At 38.8% G+C, this 13,512-nt stretch overlaps 1 pseudogene; it reads left to right on the top strand.

The window, feature by feature from the left end:
• The first annotated feature begins 13,436 nt into the window (after positions 1 to 13,436).
• On the top strand, positions 13,437 to 13,512 carry LOC122432142 (annotated as a pseudogene).

The following is a 13,512-nucleotide window of genomic DNA, read 5'->3' as shown; positions in this document are numbered from 1 at the left end:
GCATTCTTTTATTTGGTAATTGTAATAGATTTAAGTCATTGTTTCAAAGGTTATGATTCCCAATTTATAGATGACTCAAAGATACTTAGTACAAATCATCCAGAAGGTATGTAATATCTGTCTCTTAAGTCACTGACATAGAAGAGTTGCTTGATATGAGAACTAAAGTATTTCAAATATTTTATTGAGGGAGATATCCATGATGGCTTCAATTGTTTCAAAGAAGAAGCCTATTTTAAAAATATGAGAGGATAGTAATTAGTGGGTTGTGTGAGAGGTTTGAGATGAGAAGAGAGGGTTTAGAATAATTAAACATAGGGGTTGATACGTATACACTATGGATATTATGTGTGAAATAGATAACTAATGACAATATACTGTATAGCACAGGGACCTCTACTTAGTGCACTCTGGTGTCCTGAATGGGAAGGAAGTACAAAAGGAGGGGATATATGTATATGTGTACGCACATGTATGGGCTTCCCAGGTGGTGCTAGTGGTAAAGAACCCACCTGCGAATGCAGGAGATGTGAGAGACCCAGGGAGATTCAATCCCTGGGTCAGGAAGATCCCCTGGAGGAGTGCAGGGTAGCCCACTCAAGTCTTCTTGCTATAATTAAAACCTATTCATACTCATCAACAAAATTACAACTATTTCTCCCCCAAATATAAGTATTCACTTGACTCTCATTTTCCTTACTCTTTCCCAAGTCCTACATTGTGTTGATAGTACCTAGACTTCAGTTCAGTTCAGTTCAGTCTCTCAGTCATATCTGACTCTTTGCGACCCCATGGACTGCAGCACACCAGGCCTCCCTGTCCATTGCCAACTCCTGGAGTTTACTCAAACTCATGTCCATTGAGTTGGTGATGCCATCCAACCATCTCATTCTCTGTCATCCCCTTCTCCTCCTGCCTTCCATCTTTCCCAGCATCAGGGGCTTTTCCAATGAGTCAGTAATTCACATCAGGTGACCAAAGTATTGGAGTTTCAGCTTTAGCATCAGTCCTTATAAGGAATATTCAGGACTGATTTCCTTTAAGATTGACTGGTTAGATCTCCTTGCTGTCCAAGGGACTCTCAAGAGTCTTCTCCAACACCATAGTTCAAAAGCATCAATTCTTTGGTGCTCAGTTTTCTTTATAGTCCAACTCTCACATCCATACATGACTAGTGGAAAAACCATAGCTTGACTAGATGGATCTTTGTTGTCAAAGTAATGTCTCTGCTTTTTAATATGCTGTCTAGGTTGATCATAATTTTTCTTCCAAGGAGCAAATGTCTTTTAATTTCATGGCTGCAGTCACCATCTGCAGTGATTTTGGATCCGAAGAAAATAAAGTCTGTCACTGTTTCCACTGTTTCCCCATATATTTACCATGATCATGAATCAAGGCAAAGTGGAAGTGGTCAAACAGGAGATGGCAAGAGTAAGCATTGATGATTTAGGAATCAGCGAGCTAAAATGGACTGGAATGGGTGAATTTAACTCAGATAATCATTATATCTACTGTTGTAGGCAAGAATCCCTTCAAAGAAATGGAGTAGCCATCATAGTCAACAAAAGAGTCCAAAATGCAGTACTTGGATGCAATCTCAAAAACAACAGAATGATCATTGTTCATTTCCAAGGCAAACCATTCAATATCACAGTAATCCAAGTCTGTGTCCTGACCAGTGATGCTGAAGAAGTTGAACGGTTCTTTGAAGAACTACAAGACCTTCTAGAATTAACAAATTAACACTCAAAAAAAGATGTCCTTTTCATTACAGCGACTGGAATGCAAAAGTAGGGAGTCAAGAAATGCCTGGAGTAACAGGCAAGTTTTACCTTGGAGTACGGAATGAAGCAGGGCAAAGGCTAACAGTGTTTTGCCAAGACAATACACTGGTCATAGCAAACACCCTCTTCCAACAACACAAGAGAAGACTCTACACATGGACAGCACCAGATGGCCAACACTGAAATCAGATTGATTAAATTCTTTGCAGCCAAAGGTGGAGAAGCTCTATACAGTCATCAAAAACAAGACCAGGAGCAGACTATGGCTCAGATCATGAACTCCTTATTGCCAAATTCAGACTTAAACTGAAGAAAATAGGGAAAACCACTAGACCATTCAGGTATAACCTAAATCAAATCCTTTATGACTATACAGTGGAAGTGACAAATAGATTCAAGGGATTAGATCTGATAGACAGAGTGCCTAATGAACTATGAATGGAGGTTTGTGACTTTGTACAAGAGACAGGGATCAAGACCATCTCCAAGAAAAAGAAATGCAAAAAGTCAAAATGGCTGTCTGAGGAGACCTTACAAATAGCTGTGAAAAGAAGAGAAGTGAAAAGCAAAGGAGAAAAGGAAAGATATACCCATTTGAATGCAGAGTTCCAAAGAATATCAAGGAGACATAAGAAAGCCTTCCTCAGCAATCAATGCAAAGAAATAGAGGAAGACAATAGAACGGGAAAGTCTAGAGATCTCATCATGAAAATTAGAGATACCAACGGAACATTTCATGCAAAGATGGGCACAATAAAGGACAGAAATGGTATGGACCTAATAGAAGCAGAAGATATTAAGAAGAGGTGGCCAGAATACACAGAAGAACTGTACAAAAAAGACCTTCGTGACTCAGATTACCACGATGGTGTGATCACCAACCTAGAGCTAGACATTGTGGAATGCATGTGAAGTCAAGTGGGCCTTAGGAGGCATCACTACGAACAAAGATAGCAGAGGTGATAGAATTCTAGTTGAGCTATTTTAAGTCATAAAACATGATGCTGTGAAAGTACTACCTAGAGTTACACTGTCTAAAAAATAGTCACTAGCCACACGTGACTGTTAAGGTTAACATTAATTAAACTAAATACAATTTAGACATTCAGTTCCTCTGTCACAGAAGTCATATTTCAAGTACTCAATAACTGTGTTGCTGGTGACTCCTGTGTTGCAGGGTAATGATATAGAAGACGTCCATCAAAGCAGAAAGTTTTCTTGGATAGAATTACCTAGATTTTCAATACAGGGAAATTATGAATACACTTTTTGGGGGGAGCTATAATAATTTTGTTTTAGGATACATACATTTTATCGAGGTATTTGATCATCTCTGTTTTATACATCTCTTGTGGTATACTCTGGATTTTCTTTTTTCTTATTTATTAATTTATATAAAAGGCTTTAAAGTGGGTCTTTATGTCATTAATTTTTATAACCTCTAATGCTTGAGAATATTTTTGAATCAAACTCTGATAATTGAATAAAGAGTTCAGTTGTGCATAAAATCATAGTTCTAAGTTCTTTTCCTTCAATATTTTAAAATTGCTATTGTATTTCCTTCTTGCATCTATTACAGCTGTTGGAAAATATGGTATCAATATAATCTTGGTTGTTTTCTGTGTGATATACTATTTCTCTTGGACTCATTGGATTTTTTTTTCTTTGTTTTAATGTTCCTAAATTTTCTATAACTAGATAGGGACACAATTTTTTTTTTAATGTTTTGCTTCTCTTCTTCTTTTCATTCTCCATGGTTTTTCTCACACCATGCTCTTTTCTCTTTCTTAACTCTGGGAAATTCATTTCCATTATTCAAGTTATTTCTTTATTTCTACTTTTTTGAATTTTCTGTCTTTGGGGGATTTCTATTATTTGAATTTTAACATTCCTACTTCTGCCCTCCATAATTTTTGGCTCTTCCTTTTTTTTTTTTTTTCCATTTATTTTTATTAGTTGGAGGCTAATTATTTTACAATATTGGCTCTTTCTTTTTTTAAAAAAAGATATCTTTTGTTACTTTTTAGTTCTTTCTGGAAAAATTCTTTATTGATCTCTGCAATTTACTGATTTGTTTCTCTATTCTATCTATGTTATTCAGTATTTCAACCATTAAGTTTACCTATGTTTCATATTTCCCCTGATTCATTTATTTATGTTTTCCTGTTCTAGTTTCATATTTGAACTATCTTCCCTCCTGCCTATTATTAATAGTATGTTTATTATTATTTTTGTCCCCTTTCTTCTAATATTTCTGTCTAGGTTGAAATCTGTAGTCCAACATATCATTTACCTTCAGAAATGTTTGCTTTCTTAATGTGTTATTTTGGGGTCAGCTATCTCATTTTTACATGACTCTGTTGCTTATTCTACTAAGCAATACATGTAGAAATGGACAGCCTCAGATATTGTCAGCTAGAAAAGCTAGAAAGTGGGAAGCTTATGAGTCTCCCGCAGGCTGAAAAACCTCAAAGACCAGGAAACAAGTCAATTACTCAACACTCACAGACAGTTCTCAGATCTTCACCTTTTGCACCTAGAGAAATAGCACTAGTAAGAAAAAGTCGTTAGTTGTTAACTTCCTCTGTCAGTTTAGAGCTGGTGGAGTGAGAAAACAACTTTCAGGGATTAGTCTCATTTCCTCTGAATCCTTACTGTTCATGGTTTCTCTTTTGCCCTGATTTTATCCCTGAGTCTGCCAGGACTTATCCCAGCTGTGGTAGGTATAGTAGACAACACTGCGTAGTCAAGGCAAAGCTAGCAAACAGCCAGAGGAGCACGATACATCCTGTTCCTCTCTTATTTACCCTCTCACAGACTTGCCCAAGCTGCCTCCTGATCCAAGCCAAAACCACACACAGAAAACTAAAAACAAGCCCACAGTCACTCCCACATTATCCAAGGAAGTCTTCCAGTTGTCTTAAGTTCTTCTTGTACTAAAGAAATAGTCAGCTGGGCCACATCAGCTCTTTGCTCTAAATCCCTAGATGATTTTTAAATATAAGCAAGATAGGCATATTTTCTTTCCTCACTAAATTTGCTTAGAATTAGATCATTCTGTTGAATGAGTCCCTCAAAACCCCTTTCTAGTTATAAAACCGATTCGTATTAGTGTCACGTCTTTTTTCCTATTTGCTTCTCTATTTAGTGTTTCAAGAAAAAAGCAGAAGCCTAAACCAAACAGCTCATGTATCTTTAGTTGTGGGACCCACACATTGCTAATGGAGGTATTATTTGAGGTCACTTGAGCCACTGCATGTGGAAGATTTACCATCTCAAGAGAAATTAGAAGACTCAAATGTGAGTTTGATTATGGCATTATCTTCAGTTACAACAAAATAAAAGGTGCCTGGATGAGTTCAAAAGACCATGTCTGGCAAATAAGCATATGAAAATACTCAACATCATACATATATCATTAGGATTTGCAAATTTAATCAACAATAAGATACCACAGTTTTTGAATGTTGAGTTTTAAGCCAGCTTTTTCACTCTCTTCTAGACTGTCTAGTCCAAGCTATGTTTTTTCCAGTAGTCATGTATGGATGTTTGAGTTGGACAATAAATAAAGCTGAGCACTGAAGAAGTGATGCTTTTGAACTATGGTGTTGAAGACTCTTGAGAGTCCCTCGGACTGCAAGGAAATCCAACCAGTCCATCCTAAAGGAAATCAGTCCTGAATATTCATTGGAAGGACTGATGCTGAAGCTGAAGCTCCAATACTTTGGCCACCTGATGCAAAGAACTGACTCACTGGAAAAGACCTTGATGCTGGGAAAGATGGAAGGCAAAAGGGAAAGGGGCGGCAGAGGGTGAGATGGTTGAACAGCATCACCAACTTGATGGACATGAGTTTGAGCAAGCTCTGGGTGTTGGTGATGGGCAGGGAAGCCTGGCGTGCTGCAGTCCATGGGGTCGCAACAATTCAGACACGACTGAGTGACTGAAATGAACTGGAAATATCACTACACACCTATTAGAATGGCCAAAATCCAGAGCACTGACAGCATCAAATGCTGGGGAGGATGTAAAGCAATAGGAGCTCTCATTATATGCTAGTGGGAAAGCAAAATGTTTCAACCACTTTGGAAGACAGTTTAGCATAACCATACAGTCCAGCAATCACATTCCTTGGTATTTAGCCAAATGAATGAAAACTTAAGGTTGTGAAAATACCTGGATATGAACAATTAGGCAGCTTTCTCATAACTGCCATAAATTGGAAGTAACTAAGATATCCTTTAGTAGTTGAATGGATAAATAAATAGCAGTATATCTAGAAATGGAATTTTATTCAACAGTAAAAATAAATGAACTACTGAGAATGAAAAGACATGGAAGAAGCAAATGCATATGGCCACGTGACAGAAGCCAATACGAGAAAAGTTACAAGCCTTTTGATTTCAACTGTATGACATTCTGGAAAAAAGAAAACTTTGGAGACAATAAAAGGATCAATGGTTTCCAGGGGCTAGTGTGTGGGAGGAAAGAATCTGCAGAAAAAAAAGGCAAGTACCTTACAAATGCTTCCCAGGTGGCTCAGTGGTCAAGAATCTGCCTGCCAATGCAGGAGATGCAGGTTTGATCCCTGGCTCAGTTTGATCCCTGGGTCAGGAAGATTGCTTGAAGAAGGAAATGGCAACCCAGCAACCCACTCCAGTATTCTTGCCTGGGAAGTCCCATGGAAAGAGGAGCCTGGGGGCTACAGTCCATGGGGTTCCAAAAGAGTCGGACATGACTTAGAGACTAAACAATAACAACCATACAAATACTTTGTCTAGTACTCTAATGGTGGATATATGGCATCATTGTGTGTTTGTCCAATCCCTAGAACACATAACACTAAAAATGGACCCTAATGCGAATTAAGGCTTTTGAACTGTCATGATATGTCAATGTGGTTTCATCTACTATGACAAATGTACAGCTCCAATGGGGAATGTTGATAACGGGGAAGGTTGTGCATGTGAGGGGCAGGGGGTATATGGTAAATCTCTGTACCTTCCACTCAATTTTACTATGAATCTAAAACTGCTCTAGAAAATAAAATCTTTGTCTCTTCTCTTCAGTCATGGGAATGAACCAAAATAAAATGAGTGAACCATGAGTGTTTGCTACAGCTAATCAGATCATCCCAATTGCTTTGGTTTCTGCTATAGTTGCATGTAGGCGTCCCTGGCTGTTTAGTGGTAAAGAATCTGCCTGCAATGTAGGAGTTAGATTCCTGGGTCAGGAAGATTCCCTGGAGGATGGCATGACAGCCCACTGCAGTATTCTTGTCTGGAGAAACCCATGAAGAGAGAAGTCTGGTGGGCTGCAGTTCATTGGTTCACAGACTGAAGTAACCCAGCACACATGCACACATGCATAGTTGCATATATTTTGTTGCTTATACTTGATATCCTTATACAAACTTCTTTTTCAGCAATTAGCAAGATAAATACAAGCATCTCAGATACAAATATTGCTTGTTCTTGATTCTTTACAAGTTGTTTCTATGAATTTTTATAGTCCATGCTGTGTACTCAGTAGCATCAGTCATGTCCGACTCTTTGTGGCCCAGTGGATTGCAGCCCACCAAGATCCTCTGTCCATGGGCTTCTCCAGGCAAGACTACTGAAGTAGGCTGTCATGCCCTTCTTCAGGGGATCTTCCCTACCCAGGGATCCAAACTGCATCTCCTGCATTGCAGGTGGATTCTTGACTGCTGACCTGCCAGGGAAGCATTTGTATGGCACTAGCCTATTTATTCTGCAGATTCATCCCTCCCACACCCCTAGCCAAGCAGGAAGAATTGTGTTCCTTCTGAATCACTGATTTTTTTTATTTGGTTGGCTGGTTTGTTTTCCCAGTAGTCATGTATGGATGTGAGAATTGGACCATAAAGAAGGCTAAGCGCCAAAGAATTGATGCTTTTGAACTGTGGTGCTGGAGAAGACTCTTGAGAGTCCCTTTGACTGCAAAGAGATCCAACCAGTCCATCCTGAAGGAAATCAATCCTGAATATTCATTGGAAGGACTGATGCTGAAGCTGATGCCCCAGTACTTTGGCCCCCTGCTGAGAAGGGTGACTCATTAGAAAAGACCCTGATACTGGGAAAGATTAAAGACAGGAAGAGAAGGGGACAACAGAGGACAAGATGGCTGTGGCATCACCGACCTGATGGACATGAGTTTGAACTAGCTCTGGAAGTTGGTGATGGACAGGGAAGCCTGGCATGCTGCAGTCCATGCAGTCACAAAGGACTGAGCAACTGAACTGAACTTAGCTGGCTGGCTTTGTTCTGTTTATGTAATTTTATTATCCTTGTTGATAGTACATTAATTTTACTTTATGGATGCTATAAATCTCCTATTAATCTTGTTTACTTCTCTTGTTTGTTTGCTTTTCTGTTTTGGAAGAGAACTTGGAGCACATACTTATCAACCATGTAGGCTGTTATGTTTTATATTTCACTGATCTCATCTTACCCATGGCTTTATGGTTTCTGGAACATTCTTCCTTTTTTTCCCTTGGTGAGATTTTTATTTTTTTTTTAACTTTTTTATTTTGTATTGAGATATAGCCAAGTAACACACAATGTTGTGAGAGTTTCAGGTAAACAGAGAAAGGACTCAGCCATATATACTCATGTATCCAGTCTCCCCCAAAATCCCCTCCCACCCAGACTGCCACTTAACATTGAACAGAGTTCCCTGTGCTATACAGTAGGTCCTTTTTGGTCACCCATTCTAAATATAGCAGTGTGTCCATGTCCATCCCCAAATCCCTAACTATCCCTTCCCTCCATCCTTTCCCTGGGCAACCATTGAAATATCTTGTTTGGCTTTCTAATTCTCTTGTTCCTTTTATGCTTTTTGAAACCTGCTCAATTTGTGTGTGCAATATATATAAATATATAAAAAGATTAAAAAATAAGTAAATAAAATGCTTTATTTCAGTCTAACCTTGATAAAGTTGCTGAACCATGACTTTTTACATGCTATCATTGAATTTCATTATCTTCCTAGAATGTCCCTTTCTTTTTATTTCCTTTATAGGCCTGACAAAGCTACTATTTTAAGGTTTAAATGGCAGCTTCCTGAGAAACTTCTCATTCTCTTCTTTGACAAATATTTCCCATGAGCTCCCTTATGCTGTTATTTTAGCAAAGATTGTATTTCCACATTTATTTATGTCATTTTTTAGAATGAGGCTGTGAGCCCTGGGACAGCATGGAAAGAGGTCAATCTTTCTATCCTCAAGGTCAGCATAATATAAATAAACTGACATTTTTCTAAATGTTTTAATTAAAGAACAAAAAACACAGGTAAGTGTAAGTTGCATAATGCATAAATCTAGAATCTGGACAGAAGACTTCTGTTAAGGACTTGTTGAGTATATAACATTTTCCAGACCCTTTGCTAATCACTAGTGGCCAGAATGGAGAGAAAAAGTAAAAGGTTATTTTCAGAAGTAGTGGACAGCCAAGAGACATAAGATTTGACTTCAACATCAGATAAATTTTCACTAGTAATATTGTAGAAAAGAAATGATAGCTGGAGATAAAATGAAATTTCCATACTTAGTACTGTAACATTAAATGTGCTTTCCTATGCAAGATAGTTTTGCTATAGACAGTTCGTGTAGAAGGAACTAAAATCTTAGAGTCAGAAGAGTTGGGTTTGAGTCCCGATTTCAACACTTCTTAGCTTAGTAATCTAGAGAAAAATAATCTATTCTCATTTTATCTTTGTTTTCTCATCTGTAAAATGCATGCTTGCATGCTTAGTTGCTTAGTTATGTCTGATTCTTTGTGACCCCATGGGCTGTAGTCCACCAGGCTCTTCTGTCCATGGGATTCTCCAGGCAAGAATACTGGAATGGGTTGCCATTTCCTTCTCCAGAGATTATTCATGACCCAGGGGTTGAACCCAGGTCTCCTGCATTGTAGGCAGATTCTTCACCATCTGAGCTACCAGGGAAGCCCCAATGAAGAGAATGTTAGAAGAATTAAATGAAGACATCTGTGCACACATATATACACAGACTTGTATAAATCATATTGCATTCTACAACTGTAGATTTTTACACTACCCTATGGTATTCTAACCTTTAAAAAAAAATCATCAAATTTACAGTAAGTTTTAATTTTGCTTTTTTATAAACGTTTTATGCATTCAGTGCTTGTTGATTTCCCCCAACTATCATTTCAGGGTCATTTCACATGGCAGCCCCGAAACTAGGACAGTGTTCAGTTTAACCCAGAAGTTTTGGCTGAGATTTAGATGTACTGGAAGAAGAGGAATATGAATGAGGATATGAAGCGAATTCTAAAAGCACTTCATAGGCAGAATAAGCACAAAGAAAAATAGAGTCTTACTGATGAAATATCTACAAATAATAAGTAACTCGGCCCCACTTCCTTCTCAAAAACATGTGAAACAGTAGCCTGTACAGAGAGGGCCACACCTTTGACAAAGCCAAGAATGCAATTATCTTATGGGTAGATACTTGACATATGGACATTATCTGCCCTTCTACACAATGGACATTTCTCTTCTTTTCTCTTTTTCTTTTTATGTCTTCATAGAAAAACACATGTCCCCCCCCCCCCCAAAAAAAAAAGAAGAAGAAAAACACATGTCTTAGAAAATCCTATTTAGATATTGGCAATTTATGAATTGTTCATTGCATTTCATAGGTGTGGAAATTTAAAATGCCCACAGAGTTCAAGTGATTTACTAAGTCTAAAAGCTTAGTTAATTGTAGAACCAGGGGAACTGTCTCTGCTTTTATCCCTGTGTGTTGTATATTTCCCCCACATAGCATTTTTGTTGTTATTGTTGTTCAGTCACTAAGTTGCATCCTCTTTTTGTGACCCCATGGACTGCAGCATGCCAGGCTTCCCTGTCCTTCACCATCTCCTGGAGTTTGCTCAAACTCATGTTCATTGAACTGGTGATGCCATCCAACCATCTCATCCTCTGTTGTCCCCTTCTCCCTCTGCCTTCAATCTTTCCCAGCATCAGGGTCTTTTCCAATGAGTTGGTTCTTTGCATCAGGTGGCCAAAGTATTGGAGTTTCAGCATCAGCCCTTCCAATGAATATTCAGGGTTGATTTTATTTAGGATTTACTGAGTCTGATCTCCTTGCTGTCCAAGGGACTCTCAAGAGTCCATACCAGCACCACAATTCAAAAGCATAAATTCGTTTTTAAAAAATTTTTCCTGATTCTTTTCTGTACATTTTCATTCAATTTTCTCTTGACTTTCTCCAGTTCCCCATCTGACACTTCAGCTTTCCACTAGATCTGCTCAGCCTGCTATTGGAAAATAGGACCAAAGGAATGTCTGCCTAGAACTGACTCCTGTGGACACCATTCCAGTTATAGTTACAACGAGTCCCCAGAGACACACAAATCACAGTGAGCTACTTCACAGTAGTTGAGTTTACAAAGCCAGACTGGTGACGGCGCTTTGACTTAGACGGGAAAATGTTATGAGCTGAGTCGTAACACTTGGCCTGTGACTCAGGGTCCTTGTCTATGAAAGTGTTAGTCACTCAGTCATGTCCGACTCTTTGCAACCCCATGGACTGTAGCCCTCCTGCCAGGCTCCTCTTATCATAGAATTCTCCAGGCAAGAATACTGGAGTGGGTGGCCATTCCCTTCTCTGGAGATCTTCTCAACCCAGGGATCGAACCCAGGATTCCTATATTGCAGGCAGATTCTTTAACATCTCAGCCACCAGGGAAGCCCCTTCTCTATGAGAAATGCAACAATTTTTTTGCAGTCGAGGGGCTGAGAGCCCATTCCTCAGAAGTTACTAGGATGACCAGATGGAGACAATTATCTATAGTCAGATTATTATCCTGTTTTTAATTTAGACAAACTTACGGGCTTTCTTTATTTCCCCATTAGGATTTCGACACTAAGTTCACATGAATGCTTGGTAAGGCTAAGAAAACAACCTGAGTTATGGTTCTTACTAAGAAAAGACTAGCAAGAACTTTGCTTTAAAACAAGGTTCTCAAATACTAAGACTAAAGTGAGTAAAATTATCACTTAAAAGCACAGTCACCAAGAAGCAAAATGTAAAAAGCATGACTGGGTTAGGAAATGAGAAAGTCTGAACACAATGATAGTGTGCATGAGGATGTGGACACCCAGAGTTTGTCTCCAGTGGTTTTAAACAGAAAATATATTTAAATGATATTAGGGGACTTCCCTGGCAGTGCAGTGGTTAAGACTTCACTGATCATCAGGGAAATGCAAATCAAAATCACAATGAAATATCACCTCATACCTGTTAGGAGGGCTAGTATTGAAAAGGCCGGAGACAATGTGAGTTGGCAAGGGTGTGGAGAAAAGGGAAACTGCACTGTTACTGGGACTGTAAATTGGGACACCACTATGGAAAACAGTACAAAGATTTCTCAGAGAAATTAAAAATGGAACTACCATATGTTTCAGCACTTCCATCTCTGGATATTTATACAAAAGAAGTGAAATCAGGATCTCAAAGAGTTATCTGCAATTCCTTGTTCATTGCAGGATGCTTCATAATACCCAAAATGTGAAACAATGCAAATGCCCATCAATAAATGAATGAATTTTTAAAAATAAGGTATATACATACAATGGAATATTACTTAATCTTTAAAAAGGAAGGAAATCCTGTCATAGGCAATAGCATGGGTGAATTTGGAGGAAATTATGTTAAATAAAATAAATGAATCACAGAAGGACAAATATTGCATGATTCCATCTATATGAGGTATATAAAATAGGCAAACTTATGGAAGGAAAGCACAAAATTGTGGTTGCCAGGTACTAGGGGTGGATGGGGAATGGCAAATTGCTAATCAATAGGTATGAAATTTCCATTTTGAAAGATGAATAAAAATAGAGAGCTGCTATATAATATTATACTTATATTAATAGATAACTATTTTATTGTACATTTAAATATCTGTCAAGAGGACAGACGTTATGTCAAATGTTCTTACCACAATACATTTTTAAAATTTTATTTAAAAAAAAGAGTATGGATGAAAGTGCAAGATGGTGGAGGAATAGGACGGGGAGACCACTTTCTCCCCTACAAATTCACTGAAAGAACATTTGAACGCTGAGCAAACTCCACAAAACAACTTCTGATCGCTAGCAGAGGACATCAGGTACCCAGAAAAGCAGCCCACTGTCTTCAAAAGGAGGTAGGACAAAATATAAAAGATAAAAAGAGAGACAAAAGAGTTAGGGATGGAGACCCGCCCCATGAAGAGAGTCTTAATAGAGGCAGTTTTTAAACACCAGGAAACCCTCTTACTGGTGGGTCTGGGGGAAGTTTTTGAATCTCAGAGGAGGAAAAATAAATAAAACCCACAGATTACATGCCTAAAAGCAACTACCAGCAGAAAAGTACCCCAGACGCTCACGTCCACCACCAGCAAGTGGGGACTGAATGGAGAGAAGCGGGCGGCATTGCTTAGGGTAAGGACCAGGCCCGAATGCCCTGAGGGCAATTGGAGGGAGCTATCCTGAGATAGCAACTTAAACTGTGGGATAGCAAGAGAGAGAGAGAGAGAAAATTAACCTGCGAAAAGCCCTAACCGAACAACACTGCCGGCCCGCCCGTTTGCAGAACAAAGGAAGGACTGAGAAATTCCATGGTCGATGATGACGTGACCACTGCGCAATCTGGGAACTAGGTGATGGAGCGTGTTCTGAGAACGGACTGAGACCG

This window comes from Cervus canadensis, chromosome 30 (genome assembly GCF_019320065.1).
Source record: "Cervus canadensis isolate Bull #8, Minnesota chromosome 30, ASM1932006v1, whole genome shotgun sequence".
In the NCBI taxonomy this organism is placed as follows: domain Eukaryota; kingdom Metazoa; phylum Chordata; class Mammalia; order Artiodactyla; family Cervidae; genus Cervus; species Cervus canadensis.
The sequence above is the reverse complement of the archived record's forward strand: the minus strand, read 5'-3'. Positions and strand labels throughout refer to the sequence as shown.